The sequence below is a fragment of the Bos javanicus genome, chromosome 10 (assembly GCF_032452875.1).
Source record: "Bos javanicus breed banteng chromosome 10, ARS-OSU_banteng_1.0, whole genome shotgun sequence".
NCBI lineage: Eukaryota > Metazoa > Chordata > Mammalia > Artiodactyla > Bovidae > Bos > Bos javanicus.
Window position 1 is genome coordinate 56,071,579 of NC_083877.1, and position 25,885 is coordinate 56,097,463.

Genomic DNA, 25,885 nt, shown 5'->3' on the forward strand with positions numbered 1-25,885 from the left:
CTTAGTAGTTGTGGCACATGGGCTTAGCTGCCTTGCAACACGTGGGATTTTCCCAGATCAGGGATCAAACCCATGTTCCCTGCATTTGCAGGTGGATTCTTAACCACTGGACCACCAGGGAAGTCTCTCTGAAAGACGTTAGAATCTGCTTATTATCCTTGGTATTGGGTAATGTCATTATTAACATGACTTGAAATGTTTTTACTATTGCTTTGTATTCGAGGTTTCTACATGATTCTATATAATTCCATTTTTTAAGTTAAAATGTAAAAGTAAGGTACTAAAATCCAAAGGGACACTCTTTGTGTAAGGGTTGGACTTGTCAAGTAGTGACCTTCATCATCAGATGGGTATTCTTTTACTTGAGAAACTTTCAAATGTCATTTTCTTAAAGACTTTTCTAGAATCGTTCATTTTTATCTGTGAAAACATCCCCAGTGTTTTATATGGGATGTACACCTAGTTGTCAGCATTCTTACAGCTGATGTCCATGTTCAATAAGACTTTGTTCTAAGCCCCTATTTTTTTCAAGACTCTCTTCATTGTCTGGGCAGAGCTGGGAGTCTTTCTGTTTCTTTTGCTGGAATATGTTAGGGTTGTTAACACAGATAAACAAGCTTAGCAAACATTTTATCACGGATAGAAACAAAACTCTGAGAGTGCATGAGAAGTGGGTGAGAATAATTACCTCTTCTGGAGGGCTCAGGAGAGGCTGCAAAGACAAATCATCACTAAATCTGGGTTTTGAAGCAGGAAGATGCAAACTGACTAAAATGTGTGGGTGCCAGGGATGGACAGGAAGAGCACTTGCAGGAAGAAGTATCTGTACAATTTCAAGGAAGTCTGGAAGAACACAGTCCATTCCTGAAGCAAGAAGGCATTTGATGCCATAATATCAGCACTTAATATTAGGGACAGGGCAGAGAAGTAGCATTTCAGCTGATTTAAAGATGAACATAATTTCTTTTAAAGTACACAAGCCCTTTATCTTTTAAATGTAAAGTTTAATTATCTGTTTGCTTACCATAATCTGGACTAATTAATGTGTCTCAATTCCATCATTTGCTACTTGTATCTAGTGACACATAACTTCAGAACTTTGGTCCTCTGTAAAATGGATACAGAATCTGCTTGTATCGGTCAGGATTTCTAGTTATGTGCAAGAGAAAGCACTACTTGCAATTTTAAGCAGAAAAGAGTTTGAGTAAAGGATATTGGAAATGTTTCTGAAAGTGGAAAACTAAGTTTGGATATTATGCAATCATGACAAAGTCCAAAATCCTTCCACAGCCCTGGTACCGCGGAGCATCACAGCCACATGTATTAGGCACAGACACTGATGTCTTTGCTGCTGGGTGTGTGATGCAGCTGCTAGAAGCACTTCACCGCTGCCTCTGGGAACTAGATGTGGCTGTGGAGGTATTTGTCTGGGGCTGTGAATCTGATTGGCACAATTCAGAACATGTGTCCATGACTTGTGTGTAATGGACTGACAGAGTAAGCAAGGCACTCTTTTCCAGATTCTCTATGAAGATATAGGTTCTGCTTCACAAGGAGGGTTCAGTTCGGTTCAGTTCAGTAGCTCAGTCGTGTCCGACTCTTTGCAACCCCATGAATCGAAGCACGCCAGGCCCCCCTGTCCATCACCAACTCCTGGAGCCCACCCAGACTCACGTCCATCGAGTCAGTGATGCCATCCAGCCATCTCATCCTCTGTCATCCCCTTCTCCTCCTCCAATCCCGCCCAGCATCATCCAATCTTCTCCTCCAATCCCGCCCAGCATCAGAGTCTTTTCCAATGAGTCAACTCTTCGCATGAGGTGGCCAAAGCCCTTCAGCTTTAGCCCTTCCAAAGAAATCCCAGGGCTGATCTCCTTCAGAATGGACTGGTTGGATCTCCTTGCAGTCCAAGGGACTCTCGAGAGTCTTCTCCAACACCACACTTCAAAAGCATCAATTCTTCGGCGCTCAGCCTTCTTCACAGTCCCACTCTCACATCCACACATGACCACAGGAAAAACCATAGCCTTGACTAGACAGACTTTTGTTGGCAAAGTAATGTCTCTGCTTTTGAATCTGCTATCTAGGTTGGTCATAACTTTCCTTCCAAGGAGAAAGCGTCTTTTAATTTCATGGCTGCAGTCACCATCTGCAGTGATTTTGGAGCCCCCAAAAATAAAATCTGACACTGTTTCCACTGTTTCTCCATCTATTTCCCATGAAGTGATGGGACCAGATACCATGATCTTCGTTTTCTGAATGTTGAGCTTTAAGCCAACTTTTTCACTCTCCTCTTTCACTTTCATCAAGAGGCTCTTTAGTTCCTCCTCACTTTCTGCCATAAGGGTGGTGTCATCTGCATATCTGAGGTTATTGTTATTTCTCCCGGCAATCTTGATTCCAGCTTGTGTTTCTTCCAGTCCAGCGTTTCTCATGATGGACTCTGCATATAAGTTAAATAAGCAGGGTGACAATATACAGCCTTAACGAACTCCTTTTCCTATTTGGAACCAGTCTGTTGTTCCATGTCCAGTTCTAACTGTTGCTTCCTGACCTGCATACAGATTTCTCAAGAGGCAGGTCAGGTGGTCTGGTATTCCCATCTCTTTCAGAATTTTCCACAGTTTATTGTGATCCACTCAGTCAAAGGCTTTGGCATAGTCAATAAAGCAGAAATAGATGTTTTTCTGGAACTCTCTTGCTTTTTCCATGATCCAGCGGATGTTGGAGGGTTAGAGTTCTCCAAACATAGAAAACAGGGATGAATACTGGCTAGTTGAGAAGAATGATAAATGTCCATGTAATTCAGCTTATCAAAAGGATTTTGGAAAATATATAAGCATTATAAAGCAGGAAACTCAAATGATGCTTGGTATTATTAGCATTATCTTTAGGACATCAATGTCAGGGACATTGTTGAATCAATTCTGTATTAGTTTTCTATTGCTGTATAGAAAATCACCATAGGATAGTGACTTAAAAACAACCACCATTACTGCAGAGTATTTGTGGGTCAGCAATTCAGGGATGGTTGAACTCTGTGGGTCTGCTGCAGGGTCTCTCTGCAGGTTGCAGAGACTTTGCAATTAAGAAGTCAACCGACTGGAGGATCCACATCTAGAACGGCATTCTCACACGAGGCAGCCTCAGCTTCTTGATGGCTATTAGCAGGGGATCTTAGTTCCTAACCTCATGGATCTCTCTATAAAGTCCCTTGAATGTCCTAACAACATGTTCACAGGCTTTCTCCAAAAACAGATACAAGAGAGAGGGAAAACAAGGTGGAAGTTCCAGTGGCATTTTACGATGTATATTTGCTAGTTACGCTCTACCATTCCTACCACATTCTGTTTGTTAGAAGCCAATCACTAAATGTAGCCTACACTCAGGAGAAGGGGAAATAGGCTCCACCAGAGAGGGAGGAGTAATACAGAAGTTTTGGACATGTATTCAAACTATCACAAGTTATTTTTTATTATTTCATAGAATTGGCCAAACTAATTCCCTTGCGTATTATTTCTACTCATTTTTTAAAGCATGTCAAAGAATCTATTCTGATTTGAAGTTAAATTACCTCCAGGGATATTTATTTTATCTGGTAAAAAATCTTTCAGTGCTTCAAAAGGAGAGACTGTTGCACTGTTTAGTATCTTATCACCAAACAAACACATTTCAACTATAAATGAAATATTTGTCCTTTCATTCAAACACTTGAATCATCCAGTAGAGAGATTAACAGACATCATTGCCTGGCTATCTCTATTGACATGGTAGAGGAAAGGGAGGAGATATTTTTGTAATTCAGGGCACTTTTCTGAGAGCACAAAAGCATTCTAGAGATACAAACCTAAATGTTTTCAATGATCAAATAGGTAATATAAATGATGAAGACTACAGAGTTGGTATACATTCAAATTCAAATTAAAAAATAATAGCAACAACAAAACCCAGGTTAGCCAAACAAGTCACCTCCAGTGCCCAGTTTGGTTCTCAGATGCTGGCTTGCTCTTCCTCCTGAGGTCTAGACTTGAGGTCAAGATCTGACTTGCTTTTCTTTGGAAATTCAGCTTCTGAATTCACTAGTTTTGGGGTCAAAAAAGATCTGCCCTCTGTTTTACAACCAGGAAACTGACACAGGGCCCTTTTGCTCTTGAGAGGGCCCTTTCCTTATAAACAATACAGGTACAACTCATTTTAGACTGTTTTGCTTTACTGAGATTCACAGATACTGCATTTTTTACAAATTGAAGGTTTGAGACAACCCTGCCTTGAGCAAGCATTTTTCCAAGAGTGTTATTTTTTAATTAAAGTACACACATTTTTTTTGGACATAATGCTATTGCATACTTAATAGACCATAGTATGTTGTGAACATAAATTTTATACTCACTGGGAAACTGAAAAATGTGATTCCCTCCACTGCAGTGGTCTGGAATGGAACCAACAATATTCCTTAGGCATGCCTGTATTAAAAATTATATTTTACAAGGGCATATAAAAAAACAAGATAAAGAGAGACATTATTCAAAAGAAATTTTTATGGGACTAAATTTGGTCAAGGTAGCAGATATTTTGTTCAGATTATTGGTTAGTTAGCACAAATGGTTCAGAGTTCAGCTAATCATTTATGATGCAAAGAATGGAAATTTGGAGGGTCTGTGTCATAGATAAACAAGGTAAGTCTTATTTAAGTCATTTGGGAAAGGATGATTCCTTGCAATAAACCAGTTACCATTCCCAGAACATGAAAGACTGGGAAGATTTCTGTAACTCTTACTGGTTTCCGTGATTATAAGGCTTGGAAAATTCAATGCTGTCAATGACTACACTGGCAATAAAGACCATTACATTGATATTATATATTATCAACATTTTTTTTCATTTTTTATTTCATTTTCTCATTTATTTCATTTTTAATTTTTTTACTGAGGTCATTTTTTCCTAAAAGCTTTTTTTTTTTTTTTTTTTAATTTTTCCTCTTCCCCCAATTTTCATTGGCTTTAAAAGTATCCAAGGCTCTGATGTGAGACCCAGAATGGTTGAGGGCCTTTACGACCACTGAGCTAGTTATGGCAGAGCTCAGACAAGAGGAACCAAGTCTAAGTTTCTTTTTCTATTTACATCTTTACGAAGCTTGAAGAAAGTTCTGTTCAACTGGCAGGATGAAGATTTGGGAATGGCAGTAGGGGTGGGAATGTTAATTTTGAAATAAAATTCTGCAGACTTAGAAGTTAAGGATAGGTGATGGAAGTTCATAAAGAACTGGAGGCTGGGGTCACTTTAACAGGCAATTGTTAGATACATGTCATGGATCAACAGTATTTTATATGTATCCACTATATGTTTGGTGTCCCTTCCTTCACAGACCTTACAGTCAAGCAAGGAGGCCAGTGCAACAAGTAATTGCAGTAAGTTGTGACAAGTGCTATAATAGGAAGTGAGGCAACTTGGGAGTGAAGAGCAGGAACACCAACCTGCTGGGGTAAGTGAGCTTCCAGATAAACCAAGACTTGGAGCTAACCTGGTGCAGAGGATGAAGATGAGAGTGGTATCCTCCTCTGCAGGGTTTCACACAGGAAGATCCAGGGTATGAGAAGTCTGACTTCAGACCTCTAGGTCTCAGAGGACCTAGAACTTGTGCTCTGACTTGGGCCTGGCCAACTATCCTTAGTATTTGGGAAGCCAGGTAGGTACAAGTGAAAGGGAGTGATTAAAAATCTCACCCCATTAGGGATTTCCCTCATGGTCTAGAGGTTAAGACTCCAAGCTTCCAATGCTGGTGGTTTGGGCTCTATCCCTGGGTGGGGAGCTAAAATCCCATATGCTTCCTGCCAAAAATCCAAAATCTAAAACAGAAGCAATGTAATAAAAGTTTATTTTTTTTAATGATCCACATCAAATAAATAAATAAAAATATATCTCCCCACCTATTTCTGGGAGTGTTAAAATCCAGGACTACGTTGCCCACAGGTTTGGAGGAAAAAGTAAAATGACCAAGAAACCTGAGAAAAACAAACTGTCCCTCCCATTTTTCTAAATTACCCAGTCAGTAGTCTGACTTGGCACACTCAAGAGCAGGTCAGGACTCCCGTTTCAAGGGTGAATTTTTCCACCCTTCCTAGCTCCCTGGACTCTCACTCTTCTCTGCTAGGTGGAGGGGAACTTCCTCCCTTCCATTAACAAAGGTCCCAGGGCTCCCAGTCTCTATCAGTGCCGGGGAGGGTCCATATCACCTGGCCTACCTTGACTTTCCTGACCTAACTCTTGACTCCCTCCACCCCTGGAAGAACACCTCGACGCCCGCGGACCAGCCTGTTCCAGCCACCACCGCTCGTGAGATGGAGGGAGTGGCTGGACCACACAGCGCCTGTGGCTAGAGGTGGCCAGAGTTCCGGCTGGAGTCGGGGGAGGGGTGAGGGACGAGGGGCAGGAGGAGAGGGCGTGGTTTCGGGGGAGGGCGTGGTTTCGGGTGGGGCGAGGTGTCAGGTTTGAGGGTGTGGCTGCTCCTGAAAGACCGCCCCTGTGTCCTGCTACCCCTCTGTCAAGCTGCCGGGCCGCTGCAGCTTCGCGGCACCCAGTCTAGGTTAAAGCAGCCGCCCCGGGCTCGGCTCGGGCTCCTCTGTCCCAGGCTGTGGCCCCGGACGGCCCCGGACTCGTGCTGCCCTTGGCTTCCCGCTCTCAAGTCGAGGGTTTGGATACCGAGGGGCGAGGAAGGAAGGTGAGCTCGTGTTGCAGTAGTTATAATCTCTTTTTCTGCTCCAAGTTCTTGCACGTGGAAAACTCCCTCTTCTACTCTCTCGTCTTGATGTCGCATCCGTAGTGACCGAAGACAGGCACCTGTCAAATCGGTCCTTTCGAGTTGTGGTAGCGGGGCCTGGATGGCTTGGTGTAAGTGAGGTCTTGAGAGAGTCTCTTGGGACTCGGAAATCGGACGTCTCCGGGACTGGAGTTCTTGAATTCATTAAGCTGAGTCGAGTAGCTGGGGAAAAGATCCGGTGGACGCCGGCAGGAGAGGGTGTGACATCTTGGGACCTGCCGGGGCAGGGAATCTGGTGAAAACTTTCCTTGATGTGCACCCGCGGCTGCGCCAGCAATAAAGGTTGCGGACACAACACTATTATCACTTGTAAAGTTGGACGAGGGACAGGAAAATCCAGGGAGTGATGTCTGCATTGACGAAAAATCTGGCCAAGGTGAAGTACTAGCAGTACTGCCTTGCGGACAGGTGCTTCCCTAACCCCCTCCTCATCCATTAGAACGTTTTTGTGTTCATTTCGAAAACTGTTAGGAAGAGGCAATCAGAAGGTTGCTGTGAAACAACGTTAACTTTCTGTTCCTCCCCCTTGTAGTTTTATGCTAAAGGAGTTCAAGGTCATCTTTGAAAACTAGGTCACTTGTTTTGAATAGTTTTATCTGAAGAAAGGATTTGGAAACGTTGTCCCTTCCATCCCCTTTCCTACCCTCACCCCCACTTCTCCTGCCCCCCAGCAAACAGTGGGTTTAGTTTTCTCTCTCCTGAATTCTCACCTTTTAAAGATCAGGGAAGAAGAAAACAGCTTCTTTTGGCATGCAATTATTTGTGGTTAATCCGGTCTTGTGACTTTTGTTCCTTACCTGTCCTTTAGCTCCTTCAATATTACTGTGTACCCATAGTGTTTTCTGTAAAGAATGCAAAGGGTAAGAGGAGAAAGGGAAACTTTGTCCATGAAAAGCTCTAGTAAACATGATTATTATTTTTTAAACCACAAAAATTGGGGCTATATTGAGTTCTAATATCCTCACCACTTTGGGGGAAGATATTTGTAAATTATAATTATTTTATCAATAAAATATCAACTTAAAGTATAAGTCTCTCTCTGTGTGTAATATCTTGCATTAACAGGTCTATCCAATGAAGTGAATGCTTTAGAAATCTAAGGTTCTAGTTTATAGAGGCCAACTGGAATAGAAGTATATATAAGTTATTAAATAACTGTGCAATCTTGAGAATAGTGGTATTAGGAATATTTCAAAGTTTAAAGATTGCTTCATTCAAATATATCTGTGACTTGACAATTATTTTTTCTGTTGTTTAATAGTGGTACAATATGCAGCATCTCTTATTAAGAATTCTGTCAGACATTTCTCTGGAAGCTCTGCTCTGAATGTATAGTTATTTTTCCCCTAGTCTAACACTTTTAAATTATGTTCTGAGTTAGAGGCAAGGCAATGAGGTAGGGATAAAGACTGAAAGAATATGTGTAAGTTCTCTTACCAGACCGTCTCTGAACACCTGGCAAGTCCCCAGCTTTACTCTGGGGTACCAACAAGTCCTTTGCTGCTGCTGCTGCTGCTAAGTCGCTTCAGTCGTGTCCGACTCTGTGCGACCCCATAGATGGCAGCCCATGAGGCTCTCCCGTCCCTGGGATTCTCCAGGCGAGAACACTGGAGTGGGTTGCCATTGCCTTCTCCAATGCAGGAAAGTGAAAAGTGAAAGTGAAGTCAGTGAGTCTTGTCCGACTCTTAGTGACCCCATGGACTGCGGCCCACCAGTCTCCTCCATCCATGGTATTTTCCAGGCAAGAGTACTGGAGTGGGGTGCCATTGCCTTCTCCGAACAAGTCCTTTAACTTACTTTAGTTCATTTTTGTCTTCAAAGTAAGGAAACTGTATTGATCATAAAGGACATTTGGATCTTTTTGAATTATTCTATAAAAGGCACCGTCTCATTTCTAGAGCTTCTAGAGCTAGATATTGCTGTTCTAGACCAACATCTCATCTAGAGTTTGCTGTCATTTCCAAAGGGCTTCCTAACACGTTGGGCAGTGCCCCTGCCCCACCTAAGCAATGCCATGCAGTGGCTAAGGGTGTGAGTTTTAGAGACTCCTGAATCTATCTTGGTTTTCTAGCCCTTCCTTTTTTTGCTTTTAACAAAATGAAATTTCATCTGGAAAAAGTAAAATCCTATGTATGAGTGTATAAAAACTAAGCAAGTACAGGATGAGGGAATTGTCATTAATTGAATCATTGAATCTCTTGGTGAATTGACTGTGTTTCCTCCTAGTGAAGGGTGAGTTCAGGGCCCAGAAAGCTGATAAGATTTTAGGTTGCTTAAATAGTAATTACAGACAAGTTCATAGCCAAAGATATCTTTCTACATCTCCCTTTCTCTCCTTGTGCAGACCTCAGAGTTAACATTCAAGCTGACTTGTCTGGGAGAAGAAAAAGAGGTGGCTTTTAAAGCTATACCACATTCACTCATAATGAATACATTAATGTTTTGACATCCCCCTCAACATTTTTTTTACTTTTTGTTATATGTAAAACTACCTGCAAGCAAAATGCAAAGGAAAAAGAACAGTTTGCTGCCCTTTAAACATTCATGGTAGGGTTCAGGTAACTGAGAGAGGAAGAATTAGAGCAGAGCAATCAGAGCTCCCTAAAGGTAGAAAAGGAAGTGCTGGGACTTGAGGAGTGCAATGTATCACCCAGTAGAGGCTCAAAGGAGTTACAATTTAGTTGCAGTTTTGAAGGCTCCATTTTTATAGGAGTTTGCCAGGAGGAAATGCTGAGGAAGAGCATTCCAGGCCAAAGGAAACTTTAGTGTGAGGGTCTCATAGGGTGAGAAAACATGACAAATACAAATCTTGACACATATTGTTTCATCCTTTACTGGCTACAGGATGTTGGCAAAATATTTTGCTTCTATGAGCTTTGGTTTCCTCAGATGTAAAATGAGTGTTGTATATTATTTTACATTGTTGTTATTTAGTCACTAAGTCATGTCTGACTATTTTGTAACCCCCATGGACTGAAGCCCACCAGGGTCCTCTGTCGATGGGATTTCCCAGGCAAGAATATTAGAGTGGGTTGCCATTTCCTTTTCCAGGGTACCTTCCCAACCCAGGGATCAAACCCATGTCCCCTGCGTTAGCAGGCAGATTCTTTACCACTGAGCCAAAAGGGAAGTCCATTATTTTACATTATTAGGTCCTTATTTGATTTTCAAGTCTCTCCCATAAGTGTGTACATCACAACTTTGTTGGAAGACTTAGTTGCCTAGAAAACACAAGACTATATGATGCACAGGTGACAATCAGCTAATTTGGTTCCCTTCACTCATCTTAGTCTCTTGATGAGAGAAAAATACAACAGAAATCCAGCCTTGAGTATCGATGGGATTTCATGTTTTCAAGTATATCATAAAAAGCAGACCAGTCTTATTGTTCAGAATGACGTATGAAGTTTTTTATAGTTTCACCTCTATTATCCCTATTTCCCAACCACTAAATGTTTACTTTGAACATCCACCTGTTTTAAGACCTGGCTCTGTTAGAGGAGTTCCACCACACCAAGAATTCTTTGATGGACAAAGGTTAGCATTCCTGTGTTTACATGATAGGATCTCAGACTATTTTAGGCCCTGCTTCCTGCTCCAGTTCTTGTTTTCATTCTGAGCAGTTGAAGTGAGTCTTAGAAAAACATTTTTAGGGGATGGGATCTGGATAATGTGTTAGTTCTTTTGGAATACCAAAATGCAACTTGAACATTTTAGGAGGAATTTGTTAAAGGACTGTACCCCCTTATGATTTTTCTCTGGTAGCATTAGCTCTTAAAATTCTTGGAAATGTGGAAGACTTTGCCTCAAAATTCTAACTTAATCATCTTGAATTATTCCTTCTTGCAAACAATGTATGTATTTTCTCAATGATTGAATACTTAGAGTTTTCCTGTTAAGGCCCTTTCCCCACATGGATTTCCAAGGAAAGACCTCAGGTAGTTTTTTTTTACAAAGTCCTACAGAACAGGGAATATTTCTTTCTCTGTGTCATTTAGATGGCAGTAGATAGAAAAAGACTTTTAACTACTTTAAACTATAGTCACTGCAGAGAAAAATAGTAGGTTAGGGACCAGATGAGGACTTTTGGCTGTGGAAGGCCCAAATTAGGCCAGCTAGGTCTTGATGTTCTCAGGTGGTCATGCAGATCAGGCCCCAAACAAGAATTTTTGAGGGATTTATTCTTTTTGGTCTTTTATTCAGTGAATATTTCTTTAATTTTATTAATAATTTGTATATTCCATTAATTGTGTGGTACAGGGGCAATGATGAGATTGATTTAAGTTCCTTTGCCTCAAATGTGCTTAAGAATATCTTTGGAGAACTGGTTAAAATTTAGATTTCCAGCCTCAAGTTCAGATTCTCTCAGCCTCAAGTGGTGACCAGAGTCAGGCACATACTAGGTACTTTGATAAATGTTTTTGTTAAGTGAATTAACTGCCACTTTAAAAATCATTGTTAAAAGAGAATTCATTTCCTCTAATACATTTACATAATTTTCTCCTTTTTTTAAGTGTGAAAAACTCCATACTTGTCCTATGTTTCCGTGTTAGAAAGAAAATGTATTCAATTGCAACCATTATTTAGGAATTGAAAATAAAAAGAATTTTTAATAACATTATAACTGTTTTTAATTAAGAGAAACAGTGACTGTGATTCTTAATATCCCATAATGCTGCGTGGGCACAGACATTTATTTCGCTCTTCCTGAGGCACTAGCAGGTGAGAATTAGAAGCATTTTCTTCATGTGTATTTTTATTTCCTATTGAGCAAACTATACAAACAGGAAGAGCTTATTTATTATTATTATTATTATTATTTCAGTGATAACACAGAGATAAACTAAGTCAGAGCAACTCTCTTGAATAGCTAATGTCTGCCGCCTGGAGAAAGAGAAAATTATTTTCTGCCCTCCATGTTGATGCGTATAGAACATGTGTTCTGAGTAGCTGCTATTTTCACTGACTCTTTTTCCAGTTGAAGTGCAACATAAACTATTTTAATTAATATTGTGTCACCAAAAGGGATTGAAATAGCCAATTGAATTCTACCAAGATAGAGTCTTTTGATGAAAACATATCTTTATTGATTGTGGGTGAAGAAAATCATTCTTAAAATGAAATCCAGAGAAAAATCATATCCCTCAGAGAAAATTTCTGAGTGGCAGGCCAAGATTAACATCATAAAATTGAATTTGTGCTGCAAGCCTTTGATGTAATCAGCAGCTGGGAGATGGTGTTGCCCTTGCTGTGCTCCCTCTGATTGTGGTGAATTATTGTGTGGAATGAAATAAGTGTTTCTTGTGTCCCTCCTCCAAGAAATACAAACAAGGTATTACTAGGTAGTTTCTTGCTAGTTAAAATGGGTTGGATCGATTCCAGGCCTCTCAGGCGTTCATATTCCTGTGAACTATGGGTGTTGGGCATTTATTTATGCCCAAGGGACAGAATTTCTTGATATCACCTGACAGTCTTTGGTCAGTAGAAACCCAACAGAGAAATGACAAGAGGGATCCTCCTTGCCAGGGACATATATTTTTAGAATAAGCAGAAGCCAGGATATGTTAGAAAGTGCTATATTTGCCTGGTTTCTATTGACCTGTAGTCAGCCAACCCCTTCCCCGTCTCCCTCAGCCACCTCTTGTGACATCCACTGCCCTGAAATCATTGCAGTGTAGAAATCTCACTTTGTACTAGCAATCTTGTTCCATGACACCAGTGTTACACTAGACTTTTCGCTGTCATTTTTGTATTGAGTCCTGATGCCTAGAAAACACTCTTGTCCATGCATGCCCCTTTCACACATGTAATGGATAGCTTTTGTAGATTAAGTAGAGACAATCTATTTGCACATTTACCCTCAGATTAAAGAGTGACGTGGCACCTTAATCACCCCTGTGGTTGGACCTAAGTTGTTTTTGATTTGTTTAGTGTTTAAGTGGTGGGCTGACTTACCTGTAAACAAGGCAGTGGCGTCATCATTGGGTACGCTTACTCTCAAGTATTTTGAGAAGTGGGATTGTGCTGGGGACTTTCCCGTGCACTGTCTCATTTAATCTACACACTCACCATCAGTCGGTAAATAAGTCTAACTCCCTTGGCTAGGATTATATCCCTAGATCTGTCTGACTTCAAGGATCATCCCACTTTTCAAATGCTTGAGAGTAAGAGTTCCCAATGATGACACCACTACCTTGTTTGCAGATGAGTCAGTCTTGGAAAGGGTAATTAAGGCAAGAGGTGGGAGTGTGATCTGGCTGGAGGAGCCAGGACAGGAGAAAATGGTGAAAAGAGGTGAGGTAGGAGAATATAAAAAGAGAGGTAGGATTTGTCTGCTTCTGACAGAAAATCCACAAAGGTGAGAAGAATAGTTTCAAATGACTCACTTTTGTGTCTTGAATTAATGCTGAAATGAGCTGGAAGTCCCAGAAAATATCTTTTTAAAGAACCGACTACTCCAGTATAATGCTAAGATTCCTTTGGATTATGACCCTCAAGTAGTGGCCCTCCTCTACCACTCTCTATAAACCACTATGGTGTTCTCTCTCTGTAAGCCTCTGGATATATCTGTTTTGGCTACGCTTCTGCTAGGATTCTGGAATGTCAGAAAAGTGAAAGTTGCTCAGTCCTGTCGACTCTTTGTGACCCCATGGACTGTAGCCTGCCAGGTTTCGGTATCCATGGAATTCTCCAAGCAAGAATACTGGAGTGGGTATTCTTGGGCTTCCCTTGTGGCTCAGCTGGTAAAGAATCTGCCTGCAATGTGGGAGACCTGGGTTTGATCCCTGGGTTGGGAAGATCCCCTGGAGAAGGGAAAGGCCACTCACTCCAGTATTCTGGCCTAGAGAATCCCATGGACTGTATAGGCCATGGGGTTGCAAAGAGTCGGACACAACTGAGAGACTTTCACTTTTACAGATACCTGTTGAATTAATAAATGAATATATTCTTTCTTCAAGGAACCTGTAATGTGTGTAGAAAGGAGATGTATTACACAAAAGAAGTAGAGAACAGAATTTGGTATATGACCAATTGTGTGATTCAGACTAAAATTTAAGTATATATCTCCAGAATCGATCTACACATTATTAAGATTTATGTTCTTACTAGAAAGAAACCAAATGTGTCAGATAGTATATCAGTTTGCTAGGGCTGCCGCAACAAGCAGTACAAACTAAGTGCCTTAAGTGGCAGAACTGCATCATCTTACAGTTCCAGGGGTTCGGAGTCTGAAACCGAGGTGTCAGCAGGGTTGTTCCTTCTGTGGACTGTGAGCGAGAATCTGCGCCATGCCTCTCTTCTAGCTTCTGGTGGTTTGCTGACAATCTTTGGCATTCCTTCTCTTATAGGAATGTCACCCCATCTCTGATTTCATCTTCACGTGTCTCTCTCCTGGGTGCATCTTTCTCCAAATTTCCCTGTTTTATAAGGATGCCAGTCATATTGGATTTGGGATCCAACCTAATCCAGTATGACCTCATCATCACTTAATTAATCATATCTGCAATGATCCTATTCCAAGTAATGTCACATTCTGAGGTTTGGGGTGAGTTTGGCTTAATTCTTAATACATGGAAAGAGGGTAGATTTTCTTCTACTTTGCCAGTTTGGTACCATTAAAGTTTTATTTTAGTCTCCTCTGCTTAATTCACTTAATAGATGAGATCTATTGTAAATTATGAATAATAAAATGAAGGATTATAAATGAGTTATTTGTTTTGCTGTTTACTTAACAGGATTTATACACAGATATTGAGATTTAAAAAGCCTTCTGATAAGAGTGGCTAACATTTATTGAATGTTCACTATCTAATGATTTTCATGGATTTTCCCACTTAACTTTCACATCTATTAGATAGATATTACTAGATAGATACTAGATATTATTATTTATAGATTAGATATTAGATAGATATTATTATTTATTAGATAGATATTATTATTTATCTACATTTTATTGATGGGACTCCAATACACAGTTGTAAAGTAATCCCCCCAGGCCATGTAGTAGTAGAGTTGGCATTGGAATCCAAGCTCACTAACTCTGGGGCCTCACCACTGAGTACATGCTGTCTCCTTAATCTTATTACAGCCAGGTAAGGTAGACAACATTATCATTTTATGGTTGAGGAAAATAAAGCTTAAAATAACTAGAGCCTTCCCTGGGTCACAAAACCAGCATGTGTATAATATTGATAAGTATATAATATTTGGGATTTGAGTTTAGATATTAACCTCCATGGGGAAATCCTTTTTACCTTAGATTTCAAGTTCCACTTGTGTTTCCTCTGCAAACATTCTTGCATTTACCTTACAAGGCACTCATGACATGGTTGGTGACACAGGACGTCCTTGTCTCCTCAGATACTTGTGACTCCTTGAGGTTTGTAGATTCTTGTCTACATTCCTAGAATCTTGCATAGTCTCTAACACACAATAGACAATAAGTATTTTTAAACCAAATGCATATAAGTACGGAGAAGGCAATGGCAACCCACTCCGGTACTCTTGCCCGGCAAATCCCATGGATGGAGGAGCCTGGTAGGCTGCAGTCCATGGGGTCGCTAAGAGTCAGGCACAACTGAGCGACTTCACTTTTACTTTTCACTTTCATGCATTGGAGAAGGAAATGGCAGCCCACTCCAGTGTTCTTGCCTGGAGAATCCCAGGGACAGAGGAGCCTAGTGGGCTGCCGTCTATGGGGTCGCACAGAGTCAAACACGACTGAAGCGACTTAGCAGCAGCATATAAGTAAAGGCAAAGGAGCCAAAGAAAAGGGAGACCACCTGAAAATAAGAAATAAGGGTTAATAGAAGGAGTAACTGAGGTGACAGAAGATGAAATTTGGGGTAATGATAAAGATGTGATCATAGGAGATTACTACGACTATCTTAGAGAAATAAGCTAAACATGAGGAAAAGATATGGTTTGTTGAAGTGATGAGAGGAAGCTCTTTTCTTATTGGAAGGTGGGATCATCAACTAAGAGTATTGGCGTGTAACGAGTTACCTGGGTTGCAATGAGATTTATGAGTGGGCAGAGGAAGAGATTTCACTTGGGACTCGATTAGAGACATGTTTCTCAGTATAAGTTTACGTAGTACACAGTAAACATTGATGTTAATAGACAAGTATTTATTTTAATGTACATTTTGAAAAAAATCTAAGCAGCATGTCAAATCCCATCATTTTATATAGTTATTAATGATTAAGATAATTTTAAAGGAGATAGTTATATAACAATTTATCCTTAAGTAAGTTAATTTAGTACTTAAAAATAAGTGAATTAAAGAAATAGGTAATTTTAGATTACACTTGGATATGGGAAAGAAAAATATGGCTCAAGATTGGAAAGAGGTTTTCAGAGTTTATACACATACTTAGTTAAAGCTAATCACAAAATGTGTACTTGGATGTGCTCAGTCATGTCCGACTCTTTGCAACTTCATAGACTATATAGCCTGCCAGGTTCCTTTGTCCATGGGATTTTCCAGGCAAGAGTACTGGAGTGTATTGTCATTTCCTTCTCTGGGAGATCTTTCTGACCCAGGGATCTAAACCTGCGTTTCCTGCATTGGCAGGCAAGTTCTTTACCACTGAGCCACCTGGGAAGCCCTAATCATAAAATGACGCGGTTGTAAATACTTCAAGGTTAGGGATTGTGTTTTTCTGTTTTTTTTTTTTTTTTGTATTCTCTACAGATCAATCCACCACCTTAAATACATTTGCTTCTCATACATTTGGTTCTCATTAAATATTTTTTTGAATTTATTAAAGAGTAGACTAGAACAGTGATCGGAGAAGGCAATGGCACCCAACTCCAGTACTTTTGCCTGGAAAATCCCGTAGACAGAGGAGCCTGGTGGGCTGCAGTTCATGGGGTCGAGAAGAGTCGGACACGACTGAGTGACTTCACTTTCACTTTTCACTTTCATGCATTGGAGAAGGAAATGGCAACCCACTCCAGTGTTCTTGCCTGGAGAATCCCAGGGATGGGAAGCCTGGTTGGCTGCCGTCCATGGGGTCGCACAGAGTCGGACACGACTGAAGCGACGCAGCAGCAGCAGAACAGTGATACTTTTTGCTCATGTTAGATACCTCTTTGTTGCTGTTCAGTCACCAAGTTGTGTCTGACTCTTGGCGTCCCCACTGACTGTAGCACACCAGGCTCCTCTATCCTCTGAAATCTCCTGGAGTATGCTCATATTCATGCCCATTGAGTTGGTGATGATATTTAACCATCTCATCCTCTGCTGCTCCCTTTTCCTCATGCTCTCAATCTTTTGGCGCTTCAGCTTTAACATCAGTCCTTCCAATGAATATTCAGGGTTGATTTCCTTTAGGGTTGACTAGTTTAATCTCCTTGTTGTCCAAGGGATTCTCAAGAGTCTTATCCAGCACCACAATTCAAAAGCATAGAAATCTCTAGGTTAAAACAAAACAAAACAATAATTTGGACTGTAAATATTCAGAGTTAAATGTGGCATAAATTAAAAAGAAAAAAAAATCCACTTAAAGTCTAAAGATAAGGTTTTGCACAAGCGGATTTGAGTTTCATGAAGTTCTTCACTGACTGAATATAAATAAAATTAAAGGAGCTCTATTTCCTTATGGAGAGAAAAATCATAATTCTAAAAGATACATACATCCCAATGTTCATAGCAGCATTATTTACAGTAACCAGGACTGTGCTAAATCGCTTTAGTCACGTCCGACTCTTTGAGACCCAATGACTGTAGTTCACCAGGCTGCTTTGTCCATGGGGATTCTCCAGGCAAGAATACTAGAGTGGGTTGCCATACCAAGGGGATCTTCCCCACCCAGGGATCAAACCTGCATCTCTTATGTCTCCTGCATTGGCAGGTGGGTTCTTTACCACTAGTGACACCACATGGAGACAATTTAAATGTCCATCGACAGGTGAATGAATAAAGAAGGTGTACACGATGGACTATTATTCAGCCATTAGAAAGAATGAAATAAACATAGATGGGGACCTAGAGATTATCATACTAAGTGATAATATCAGACAGAAAAGGACAAATATATGATATCACTTACACGTGGAATCTAATACAGATGGACTTATTTACAAAACAAAAACAGACTCACAGACATAGATATCAAATTCATGGTTATCAAATGGGAAAGATGGGGGTAAATTAGGCATTTGGGAATAACGCATGCATACTACTATATATAAAATAAATAATCAACAAGGACCTACTGTATAGCACAGGAAAGTATTAATATACTCAATATTTTTTAATAACCTATACAGGAAAATAATCTAAAAAGCATATATACATATATTCTTTTATATACGTATATAGGTGTGTGTGTATATATATATATAAAATCAGATTGCATGGTGCATATGCTCAGTTGTATGCATATGCTCTTTGCACCCCCATGGACTGTAGCCTGCCAGGCTCCTTTGTTCATGGAATTTTTCAGGCAAGAATACTGGAATATTGGAGTGGGTTGCCATTTCCTGTTCTAGGGGATCTTTCTGACACAGGGCTAGAACCCACATCTCTTGCATCTCCTGCATTGGAAGGTTGATTCTTTATCATTGTACCACCTGGGAAGTCCCATACTCAGATTATATATATATACGTGTGTGTATATATATATATATATATGTAAATTCAGTTATATACACATACACACACAAATGAATGACTTGCTGTTGCTGTACATCTGAAACTAACACAACATTGTAATTCAACTATACTTCAATAAAAAAATAAATTAGAAAAGAAGTGAAGGAACCACCTTGAAATAAATGAGTTATCTTTCTCCTATTTCTGTTTTTCTGGCCGAACACATCTCTTGGACACTGACTGCAAATGGACATGCTGGCATTTAATTGGGCTGTTTTGAATCTGTTGCTCTGTAGTTTAATAAGCAAAGAGGTGAAGTTTGAAGGTAATACTTTGTAATCTTTGACTCACAAGATTGGCAGAATTGCAAGCTGTGATGAAAACCTCATCCGTTTAGTGGTAGGGATGTGATTTCTTGGCTGTTTGGTTTTATGTTTGTTCCCGATCATGGGTATGTGAAGTGCAGAGATTATTTTGCATGTCTGTCTAATTCATTCCTTGATCTCTGGGTTATTTTACCACTGAGTTTATCTATTAAGTTATTCTCTACCTAAAACACATTACTTTCTAGAGTTTCTTAAGTAGCAGTTAATCAGTCAATAATAACATTTGGTGGCAGGGGGCTGGGAGGGCTTGGCTTTGATGATTGGTTAGGGGTTAATTCTGAAATTGTTGTGCTCCACTGGTAAACCAGGTGGATTTTTATGTGTTATTCAAATACACCTTGGGCAGCTTTTGACTTTGAAGAAACATTTTTTTTTGCCTTTTCTAAGGAATGACCTGATTACAATCTGTTGATAAAATAAGATATTTTGTTTTGGGAGCATCTGCAAACAGAAATGTTTGGGGGCATAGGCTTCTGCTGAGACCACCTGTGCATGAACCTTAGTCCTGAGGTACTTTGCTTCATTTCCCAGGGTTAAAGTAGTTCTAATGCTGGCCTCACAGTATTGCTGAAGCCTGGCTTGGAGAATTTTGAGCCTTACTTTACTAGCGTGTGAAATGAGTGCAAGTTTCTACCGCACAATTGCACTCATCTCACACGCTAGTAAAGTAAGGCTCAAAATTCTCCAAGCCAGGCTTCAGCAATACGTGAACTGTGAACTTCCTGATGTACAAGCTGGTTTTACAAAAGGCAGAGGAACCAGAGATCAACTTGCCAGCATCCACTGGATCATGGAAAAAGCAAGAGAGTTCCAGAAAAACATCTATTTCTGCTTTATTGACTATGTCAAAGCCTTTGACTATGTGGATCACAAGAAACTGTGGAAAATTCTGAAAGAGATGGGAATACCAGACCACCTGACCTGCCTCTTGAGAAATCTGTATGCAGGTCAGGAAGCAACAGTTAGAATTGGACATGGAACAACAGACTGGTTCCAAATAAGAAAAGGAGTACGTCAAGGCTGTACATTGTCACCCTGTTTATTTAACTTATATGCAGAGTACATCATGAGAAATGCTGGACTGGAAGAAACACAAGCTGGAATCAAGATTGCTGGGAGAAATATCAATAACCTCAGATATGCAGATGACACCACCCTTATGGCAGAAAGTGAAGAGGAACTCAAAAGCCTCTTGATGAAAGTGAAAGTGGAGAGTGAAAAAGTTGGCTTAAAACTCAACATTCAGAAAACGAAGATCATGGCATCTGGTCCCATCACTTCATGGGAAATAGATGGGGAAACAGTGGAAACAGCGTCAGACTATTTTTCTGGGCTCCAAAATCACTGCAGATGGTGACTGCAGCCATGAAATTAAAAGACGCTTACTCCTTGGAAGGAAAGTTATGACCAACCTAGATAGCATATTCAAAAGCAGAGACATTACTTTGCCAACAAAGGTCTGTCTAGTCAAGGCTATGGTTTTTCCTGTGGTCATGTATGGATGTGAGAGTTGGACTGTGAAGAAGGCTGAGCGCCAAAGAATTGATGCTTTTGAACTGTGGTGTTGGAGAAGACTCTTGAGAGTCCCTTGGACTGCAAGGAGATCCAACCAGTCCATTCTGAAGGAGATGAGCCCTGGGATTTCTCTGGAAGGAATGATGCTAAAGCTGAAACTCCAGTACTTTGGCCACCTCATGCGAAGAGTTGACTCATTGGAAAAGACTCTGATGCTGGGCGGGATTGGGGGCAAGAGGAGAAGGGGATGACAGAGGATGAGATGGCTGGATGGCATCCCTGACTCGATGGATGTGAGTCTGAGTGAACTCCGGGAGTTGGTGATGGACAGGGAGGCCTGGCGTGCTGCAATTATTCTGGGGTCACAAAGAGTTGGACACGAATGAATGACTGAACTGAACCGAACTGAATGCTGGCCTCCCCATACCCTGGGTACTTTTCTGTTTAGCTTACATCTATTCCTTGTTGCTTCATAAAGCCCCACTCTATCTTCTCTTAGTTTATTGCCACTGACTCCCTATCTGTAAGACATCCACCAAGCTATTTTATTATCTCCAGTCTGTTTTTTTTCAACTTCATTAAGGTATGGTTTATATACAATAAGCTCTACTCATTTAAAGTACCACCTGATGAATTTTAACACCCCAAGCTTTTCTAACTTAGACTGAAAACTTGGTAAAAAAACTTCGTCTGGGCTCAAGATGACCAAGTTATCTTCTTTGAAGGAAAGCAACATGGGGTAATTTATCTGTGGCCCTCAGAGTACCTGAGTATAGTTTTGAAGAAAGTTAAGTAGAGTTCTTTTTTGCTTAAGAGATGGGATTCAGGGACTTTGCTGGTGATCCAGTGGTAAAAATTTGCCTTCCAATGCAGGGGGTGAGGGTTGGATGCCTGGTCAGGCAGCTAAGATCCCACATGCCTCTTGGCCAAAAAACCCAACACATAAAACAGAAGCAATATTGTGACAAATTCAAATAAAGACTTTAAAAATGGTCCACATCAAAAAAAATCTTAAAAAAAAAAAAAGAAATGAGATGGATTCAGAGGCCACATAATTGTAAGAGGCAGAGTAAGATGCAGACCCAGATCTGTTCTATCCCAAACTCGTGTTATTAACTGCTACACTCTTCTTACTTTCCTCCTAGTCAAGGAGTTTGAGGTTCGTCTTTATCTGTGAGGCTGGCGAGACAGAGACTCAGTGTCAGGGTGTGTCCCCGAAGAGCGCTATTTATGATGAGGTAAACAGTTCTAGTGTCCAGTAGACACCAGCCACAAAACCACATTTGCATCATATTTATTATTCTGCTTGCCTCAGATCAGACATGTCAGAGAGATAAAAGCAACTTGTTACAAGGAAGAAGGCGAAGGTGAGGAGAGGATGGGGGCTGTAATAGCATGTTGTCTTCTCTTGTGCTTGCCTGGTATCATAATCATGGAGAAAGGACTAAGGAGCATTTTTTTTTTTCCTTCTTTTAACATGTATTTATTTGGCTGCACCAGGACTTAGTTGTGGCATGTGGGATCTTCGACCTAAGGCCAGATTTCAAAAACAATTGAGGCCACGTTGGCGCCTGAATGCATAAGAGGTTTCATTGTCATTATTTTACTTGACTTATTGCTTTCATTTTTTTTGAAGAACTACAAACATAAATCATTTTGCTTAGCTGGTCACTAAGACACTTTGGTGGGGAAGGTTGGGTTGTTTTCATCATGGTGTGTAGGAGGAGAATTCTAGAAGGAGTGTTAAGAGACCAGGTTATAGGTCTTGCTCAGTTACTTTCTGGTTGGGTTACTTTGACCAAAAAAACAAGTTCTCCAAACCTTCATTCTCTTGTCTGTAGGACAAGAGAGGGGGATGATAGCTATCTTCAAGGCTCCCTTTTGGCTGTAACTTAGGGTTGCCAGTGGCCTAAAATGCCTACAGGATACCCAGTTCAATTTGGATTTTGGATAAATAGTAATTTTTATAAGCATGTCCTGTACAATAACCAACTTTTTTATTACGAGCATATCTCAAAAGTTATGTAGTATAGGACATACCTACACTAAAAAAGTTATTTGTTATTTATCTGAAATTCAAATTTAACTGGACATCTTGTATGTTTATTTGCTAAACCAGAGAACCCTAATCTTACCTGAAGTTGTTGATTAAAGTATCATCACAGATTTTAGAGGTAATGATAGCCAACTGTACATTTTCATGGCCAAAGGCTCTGGTATATATTCATATGAGTTTTGAAAAAAGAAATTGTAGTTACAGTATTGTAGAAGAAAGAAAGGCATTGCTAGAAAGTGGTGGTCACATTCTTTGCCCACAGTATAAAATCACAGTGATTCTTTTCTCATTCATTCATTCAGTAAATATTCACTGAGTCTAATTTTGGACAAATAATTATAAACATTTTCTGTATAGAATCTCCTCTTTTCACATCAATTATCCAAGGTAATTATTTTTTCCATTGTGTAGTTGAGAAAACTGAGCTCAAAGAATATTTGCTAGCTGTTAATGGAGGAAAAAAGAGTTTTATAACTCCTATTATATTTCTTGCCTCTTTCACAGTAAAGTACATTTTTAATTTAATGGAGATGGTGGTGTGCTGGATAGACCCTAATTATCAATCTAGAATCAGAAACCCTATATATTCCCATACATTTGAGTGGAACACAAATAGGGAAACTGGAGGAATTACTTTCCCCAGAACAAAAGTACTCCAGGAACAAGAAGACTCTCATTCTAGGAAAATCACATCACATTTCCTTCAATTCCTCATCAGCAATATAGGAGTTTAATGCCTCATTCTTAAAGTTTCTTCTAGGTTCCAGTGAACTCCTCTTCCTCCCTTTTCAAGGTTGACTACAGTCACATAAGAAATGTTTATTAAATGTTCCCTAATGTGGCATGCATGTGCTAGGGACTAGGGTTCAAACAATGAAAAGACACCCATCCTTTACCAGCTATAATTAACAGCTTTGTAGATGTTGTCTCACTTGTTAAGAGGGGCAGATATTAAGAGCCTCTCTGGCGTTGGCAGGTGATCAGGAAGTTGTTAAAACAGGTAGCCCTTTGCTATTTCTACTTCAGTTCAGTTCAGTTCAGTTGCTCAGTCGTGTCCGACTCTTTGTGACCCCATGAATCACAGCACGCCAGGTCTCCCTGTCTATCACCAACTCCCGGAATTTACCCAAACTCATGTCTGTCGAGTCGGTGATGCCATCCAACTATCTCATCCTCTGTCATCCCCTTCTCCTCCTGCCCCCAATCCCTCACAGCATCAGGGTCTTTTCCAATGAGTCAACTCTTCGCATGAGGTGGCCAAAGTATTGGAGTTTCAGCTTCAGCATCAGTCCTTCCAATGAACACCCAGGACCGATCTCCTTTAGGATGGACTGGTTGGATCTCCTTGCAGTCCAAGGGACTCTCAAGGGTCTTCTCCAACAATACACTTCAAAAGCATCAATTCTTCGGCGCTCAGCTTTCTTCACAGTCCAACTCTCACATCCATACATGACCACTGGAAAAACCATAGCCTTGACTAGACGGACCTTTGTTGGCAAAGTAATGTCTCTGCTTTTTAATATGCTTTCTAGGTTGGTCATAACCTTCCTTCCAAGGAGTGTCTTTTCATTTCATGGCTGCAATCACCATCTGCAGTGATTTTGGAGCCCCCAAAATAGTCTGACACTGTTTCCACTGTTTCCCCATCTATTTGTCATGAAGTGATGGGACCAGATGCCATGATCTTATATATCATTTAGAAAAATTTCCTTTTAAAATGGGACAATTTGGGAGCTCCCATGTGCCCATGATGAGCGTTTGTGCAACAGTTAGTGACTGTCAGCATGACTGCATCATCAGAAGATTCATTTCTTAGCTTTCAGTATGGGTTGCCTAATTCTGTAATGGTTTGGACCTTCTACAGCTTTATTTACATCCCTAGACAAGTTTCACTTAATTCAATGTTTGCCATGCCTTTCACGTCAAAGCATAGAAAATGATCATCTTTGTACACACACTGGCTTGAGAGTTTCAATTTCTCTCACCCTTTGTGTCAAGTTATTCACAGCCTAAATGTGTGCCAAGGCATACAGTTGGAAAACTGTTTATTTACCGAATATGGGGCTTCCTTGATGGCTCAGTGGTAAAGAATCTGCCTACAATGCAACAGATGCAAAAGACTAGTTCAATCCCTGGATCAGGAAGATCCCCTGGAGGAGAAAATGGCAACCCACCCCAGTATCCTTGCCTGAAAAAAAAAAAAAAAAACGCATGGACAGAGGAGCCTGGAGGGCTACAATCCAAAGGGTCACAAAGAGATGGACTCTATTGAGTGACTAAGCTCACATAGTTAACAATTGGGTATGTAAAGGAAGCACAGAACTCTGTTGAAATTCTGTGTCAGTGAAAATGACAACAGAAGGTATTCTGCCTATTCACTATAAGAAGGTGTTCCTTCAATCTGTAAAGGGCATTTATTTGATAAAGATTCCTTTATGGAAAATTAAGCTATCACTTAGAACTTTAAAGTTCATTATTAAAAATGAGAAATCATAATCATTTTATCCAATATAGCTTTTTCTAGAAAGGAAAAATATTCACAAATTTCATGGAATTTGAATGACTAAAAACCATTTGGAAGTAACAGCCAGAAACCTCTCTTATTTAGAAAAACAAAATGTGGAAATTATCTTAAAAAAATGAACATTTGATTTTATTAACCGTAAGAAGAAAGTGTTAGTTGTTTAGTTTTATCTGACTCTTTGCAACCCCATGGACTATAGCCCACAAGGGTCCTCTGTCCATGGGATTTCCCAGGCAAGAATACTGGAGTGGGTTGTCATTCCCTTCTCCAGGGGAACTTCCTGACCCAGGGATCAAACCAGGGTCTCTTGAACTGCAGGCAGATTCTTTACCGTCTGAGCCACCAGGGGAGACCAATAAAAGGTAAAAAATCCAAGCAGTATGTCACAAATGCAATTTTGGTCTTGTTTGATATGTACCTAAATTTCAGTATATATTTAAATGCATAATATTGAAATAATGTCTAAATTTAATACTATGTTTTTCATTCTTAGGTATAAATTGAGTTTGTATATATATATAATCAAATTGTATCAAAGCCAGCTTTATCATACTTTAATAATTACTAGATCTAAACTAATTTTTTCCTTAAAATTATTTTTCATTATATTATTAAAAATAATAAAATAATATATATTTATATGAAAGGCATTTTTAGATACTATTATTGTAGAAAGGGATAAAAATCAAAAGGACGGGAAAGCTGATGAAATACCAGCTGTTCTTTGTAGGTTATAGCTCACTCTTATTTACATAGCACTAACACATGGTATTCTTTTTTTTTTTTTTTTTTAACACATGGTATTCTTGCCTGGAAAATCCCAGGGACAGAGGAGCCTGGTGGGCTGCCATCTGTGGGGTCGCACAGAGTCAGACATGACTGATGTGACTTAGCAGCAGCAGCAGCAACACATGTCCAGAGCATTGTTGATATGATATGATATGATATTACCTAGTAGTAAAGCCACTCTGGGAAACTTGGT

General features: G+C 40.1%; 1 protein-coding gene across 1 annotated transcript in view; it reads left to right on the plus strand.

The window, feature by feature from the left end:
* Positions 1–6,635: 6,635 nt before the first annotated feature.
* Positions 6,636–25,885, plus strand: part of WDR72 (WD repeat domain 72) — a 226,498-nt gene continuing 207,248 nt past the window's right edge. The window contains exon 1 of the mRNA XM_061431240.1: positions 6,636–6,718. The gene's annotated coding sequence lies outside the window, so the exon portion shown is untranslated. The remainder of the gene's footprint in view (positions 6,719–25,885) is intronic.